This window comes from Telmatherina bonti, assembly GCF_933228915.1.
Source record: "Telmatherina bonti genome assembly, chromosome: 19".
NCBI lineage: Eukaryota > Metazoa > Chordata > Actinopteri > Atheriniformes > Telmatherinidae > Telmatherina > Telmatherina bonti.
This window is the reverse complement of record NC_136617.1, coordinates 18,930,291-18,936,516: the sequence shown is the minus strand read 5'-3', so window position 1 is coordinate 18,936,516 and position 6,226 is coordinate 18,930,291.

Here is a 6,226-nt window from a genome sequence, read left to right as displayed (position 1 = left end):
TACCACTGTTAAAATAAACATCCATTTAGCAAAATTTTTAGTCTGTAAATACACAAAACTGAAAGCAATATACTCCAATCAAGCCATCCATCCTTCAAATTAAATAACTGTCAAGTAAAATGTATGATGAAATCTCCCCTTTAAATATTTGACTAAAATATGGAGATATTTTAGATATATTGGAGCACACCACGACAACAAATCTTCAGATGAATCTAACCCAGAAAAATTAGATTTAAATATATTGTCATCTGCACTCAGGCTCGTATGACAGACATAAAATACAGCTGTGTGGGCTATTACAAAACAGTGGACAGATGATGCTGCTAGGCCACGCTTAAAGTGATTGCTGTGACGCAAGGATGTCTCATTTTGTTGCATTGCCTCTAATCCTCCCTCCTTGTGTCTCTTCCTTGGCTCCTGCTCTTGCATTTCATCTGGGGGTAAGTGGGACACAAGAAGGCAGTGAGAAAAGATAAGATGCACATTCAGAAATGAGAAGCATCGATCGATTGCACTAGTTTTATAATTAAAAACAGGTTTATGGGATGAGGTGGTTATGCTCTAATTTCAGGCTTAAATGACTTCTTTGACTTCTAAACTATTTCAATTCTGGGTGCTTCTTTTGGAAATTCCCGTGTGAGTGTATTAAATCAACTGTTTATTATATGTAGTCATGAATGTATGCATTATATTAGTCATTGCGATTGATCGCATTGAGCCATTGCAATTTTTGGTCATTTTTGCTGCTTTTTTACAAATTTTCACCATATATATATATATATATATATATATATATATATATATATATATATATATATATATATATATAAAAATATATATATGTGTGTGTATATCTATCTGTTTATCTATCTATCTATATATATATATATATATATATATATATATATGTATATATATATATATATATATGTATATATATATATATATATATATATATATATATATATGTATATATGTATATGTATATATATATATATGTATATATATGTATATATGCATATATATATATATATATATGTATATATATATATATGTATATATGTATATATATATGTATATATATATATATATATATATGTATGTATATATATATATATATATATATATATATATATATATATATATATATATATATATATATATATATATATATATATATATATATATATATATATATATATATATATATGTATGTATGTATGTATGTGTGTGTGTGTGTGTGTGTGTGTGTGTGTGTGTGTGTGTGTGTGTGTGTGTATAAATAAGCATCCACTAATTGTTTTATGACGGACTTGGTAAATTGTGTTTTCATTTTTTTTTTTTTTTTTGTCTTGTCCAGCATTTAGGCAAGCAGAATGATGGTCTGGATGCTGTGTTCTGCTGAGCAAATTTTCTCTGCAAAGGGAAGCTTTATAGATATAATGATCCCCTTGACTTTCTGATTTTTTATTTTATTTCTATGTTTATTTTGTATTGTTGTTTGAATTGTAGAGTTTGTACTGCTGGACCAGAGAGGACAGACAAAAGACAGAAAGAGAAAGGAGAAGAAACACCTCATAAGAAAAGGGAAAGAGATAAAGGGAGAGAAAAGGGAGAGAAAAAAACAACAACTAAAAAATAACCCAAAAACAAAAAGAAAGAAAACAACCTACAGATGTATACATACACACATACAGGCACACACATACATATACACACACATACACACGCATACATACACATACATATACACACACGTATACACACATAATATATATATATACACAAATATATACATATGTACACATATACATATACACATACATACATTTACACACACACCTCTATGCACACACATACACACACATACATACGTACAAACATATACGCACTTGCCAGTATTAACACATATACATACACATACAAGCCAACTTTAGATCATAGTAACTAAACTATGAATCTAAAAAGTTAAATATAAATGAGAAACAAACAGAAATGAGAAAACTAGCTGCTGTTAGTGAATAAAACTGCGTGACGACTCGGTGACTGTGTCACATGCAGAACATGCAGAGTGGAACGTGTTCCGGAAAAGGTGATCATGCCAGTGTGACCCTTCCCACACAAAGGCAAGAGGCACGCCAGGAGTACCCCCGAGACCAGGGCCATCGGCAGCCATCCCCAGGCGCAGACCCCAACCGCCCCACCCCGGAGCCAGCCATGCACCGACCCAGGAGGAGGCAGAGGGGGGTCCCAGCCAGAGTCCCCCGCAGTCAGGGGGAACAGGCCCCAGCAGGCCCGGACCAGCGAGGACCGGCCCCGCCGGGCACCGGCCACCCAGGGCAGACAGAGTGCGGGCCCCACGGCCCCAAGAGCCCAGAAGCAACCCCCCACCCCCGCAGGCAGAGGGCCCAGCCCACACCGACGGAGGGCCGGGATCCCCAGACCGCCACCGAGCGGCAGCCAGGCCGCACCCCAGTGCACCAGCAGCGCTCCCCGAGCACCAAGACCCTCCACGCACCCACGCACACAAACACACACACACACACGCACACACGCACACACATGTGCACACACACACACACACGCACACACACACACACACACACACACACACACACACACACACACACACACACACACATGCACCCACCCACACCCACACGCATCCACACTTCCTCCTTAAACACACCCTATACACCCATTCTCTTACACACGCTCAAACTCACACTCTCCTACCCCCGTTCTTTATACACACACACCCCCTCACACACACATCCCTGCTCCCTCTATAATCACCCATTCTTCCATACACGCATACCCCACTCTACACACACACACACACACACACACACCTCCCTACACCCCTCTAGCCACATTCACAGTCCTCATTGTACACCCACCCCATCACTTCCCTGTACCACCAACATAACCCCACATACGCACCCCCACCCATCTGCATACACCCCCCCCTTCCTCCTATCCCAGCGGCCATCCACTTTCCTAAATTCTTTCACCCTGATCCCCCCACCCCCCCTCTACCCTAACATTCAGTCAGCACTTCATCCATTGGCTCATGCACGCCCTCACCTTTCTTTCCCAACGTGTCCCCTGTGAGATACCCCCGGGGGAGCAGGGGATAGGAGGGCCCCGATCAGGGCCCCACAACTACACCCCACCCCTGTCAATGCCCCCCCACCACTCCACACATGCAGCCGATCCAGCACCACCCAGGGCCAGCAGCAGTCCCACCCCCGCCAGGCCAGCCCAGACCCAGGCCCCCTGAACAGCACCACTCCCCCGCCCAAACTCCTCCGGCACAGCCCCAGAAATAGGGGCGTGGCAGGACCCCATTGTCACCCCCTCCCTCCCAGCTTATGAATGATTGTGAAGTGTGTGTTGTTTGCAATTAAAATTGGGAAGAAGTAACCACATCATGTTGGGAGCGGGACCACCAAAGCAGCCCCGCCCACCGCACACTGCATGGCCCGCCCCCCAAAATATGTCCATGTGTTGTCAGTGTGTGTTTTTTGTGTTATGTTGACTAAGTGTAATTAAAACTGGGAGGTGAACCGATGCTGGGTGCAGCGATCGAAACCACCTTGATGGCCTCTCTCACCATCCAGATCAACGTGTCCACCTCCCAACGCCCTGCCTGTGTGTGGTGGAAGAAGGGAAGGAGGGGAGTCCGGGGATTTAGGTCCCGAGGGAAGCGCGCCTCCCTCAAGAAGATGAGCCACCTGCGGCACGAGGCACGTCCCCCATTCCCGGGGCCCCCGAAGGCCAGGACAGGCCAAGGGCAGCTGCCCCAACAACCAGGGCCCTCAGCAACCCCAATAAAGGAGCCGCCACCGGCCCCAGAAGGCACCAACGAACCACATGCAAAAGTGGGGGGGGGGGGGGGGGGGCAAAGAAGAGGAGGGGCGGGAGAAGGAGAGACAGACCAAGGGCCCACCGCCCCCACACCCCTAGGAGACGCCCCCACCCAGAGACACGTTGCATTCCCTTCTCCTTTACACACCAACACATTCACACCCCCTCACCATCAGCCTGGTATACACACACACACACACCTACAGACCCACACATACATCTATACACATACACACCCATTCTAACAGATACACAGCCAAAAGATTAGTCCACCTCCAAAACCCTACATCCCACTCACCTCCCTGCCCATCACAAAACACCCCTTCTCATTCTACCTACCCTAGAACAAACCACTACAACTCCCCACTTCTCTCACTGAAGTCCTACCCCCTTCATAATCATGACCCTTCACCCCCCTATACACCTACATACACATGCACCCCCCCACTCCCCCCTACACACGGGCCACTACCCCCCATACACATGCATCTCAATACTCCTCTATATACACACCCCTATCTCCCATGCATTTAACACCAGATTATCCACACACAAGCCCTTACCCCTTCCCATACACACACACACACACACACACACACACACACACACACACACACACACACACACACACACACACACACACACACCCACTCCCTCATTCACAACCCCAACCCCCCACACAATCATGTACTATCACACGCCCCAAAACCTCCACCCCCACACCTACATGCCCTAACACACTCCCCCTTACACACAACCCTACCCCCCACAAACTCATGCTCCACTACACTCCCCATAAACCCCCCACATATAAACCACCACACACTTCCTACACCCCACACACTCATGTACTATCACAGTCCCCTAAACCTCCACCCCAACACCCCTCACACACTCCCGCATACACACACCCCTCACCCCCTATACCTTCATGTACCGCTACAATCCTCTATACACACCCCCGCATATACACCACCGCACTCCCTCATACATACACCCCCACACATACATGCTTCAACACACTCCCACATACACGCACCCCTACCCCCCATACATTCATGTACCACTACACTCCTCCATACACACCCCATATATACACAGGCACCCCCCCATCCTCAACTATCTTGGGCCCGGGTCCCTCTGCCGGGCACCAGGGCACGGACCCGCCCCCGCTGCAGCGGCAGGTCCAGGTCAGCCCAACCCCCCCACGGCAGGGCCGACCCCCCATCCCCGAGAAGCAGGGGACAGCCCCGGGCACCGGAGCCCAGGACCCGCACCCCGCCCACCCCACAGCGGCACGGCCACCCGTCACGGAGCCAATACCCGCCGATCCAGCCCCCGCCAGCGACCTCGCCCCCCCGCCAAAAGGCAACTCCAACCATTGATCAACCCAAGGCCTCCCGCCAGGTCTGGAAACCTAGCCCCCCCAGTAATGAAGCAGCCAAGATCCCCGTCCAGGGGTCCACCCCAGACCCATAGCCACCTGAGCCACCCAGCCACTCCCTAGCCCCGAGCAGGATGAGGTCACACTCTCCCCCCTACACTAAGTGATGGAGTTGATCACAGGAGACCAGAGAGAGTGAAATTCAACTGACTGATCCTTTGAGGAGGCAGACATCATTTCAATGCTGATGTAATCTAATAACAGATTTCTAAACTGCTGGATACACAGATTCTGTTTGCTTTTCCAGTTCACAAGGATAGTTTTCTTTGCAATGCACAGGCTGCTGAGGATTGGTTTTGCTAAATTAAACCCTATGTTATTTTCACCTAAGTGACTCAATAGGCACAATTTGGGGTTTGCAGGGATATTACATTTAAACCAGTCTGACAGATCTTTACATACCTGGAGCCAGAATCTCTGGACAGGTGGACAAGACCATAAGGCATGGTAGTAGCTGTCAATCATGTTGTCAGTACAGTGTGAACAGATATGTGAGTGTAACAGACCCATCTTGAACATCCTGTGTCCCGTATAATGAGTTCTGTGTAGAATTTTGAATTGTATTAATTGCATGCTTGAATTCTTAGTCATTTTGAATGTGTTTAAGCAGATTTGTGACCATTCAAGTCTGCTTCCCATTTAGAAGTTGGGAGAGAGATGGAATCTTCTAGCTTCAATAGTAATCTGTATATTTTGGATAGTAGCTTCGGGGCCTTAAGATTTAGGAATTCTGCAACCCTTATAGGTAACTGTAAGTTTAGTTGATCAGTGGTGTATTTCTTACTTATGATAGATTTAAGTTGGTGGTATTCTAAGAATTTGGTGCTGCTGAATTCATACCGTGAAGAAATTGCATCAAATGGCAGAAAGTTTCCATTTTCTACTATATGTTCTAACTGCTTTACTCCT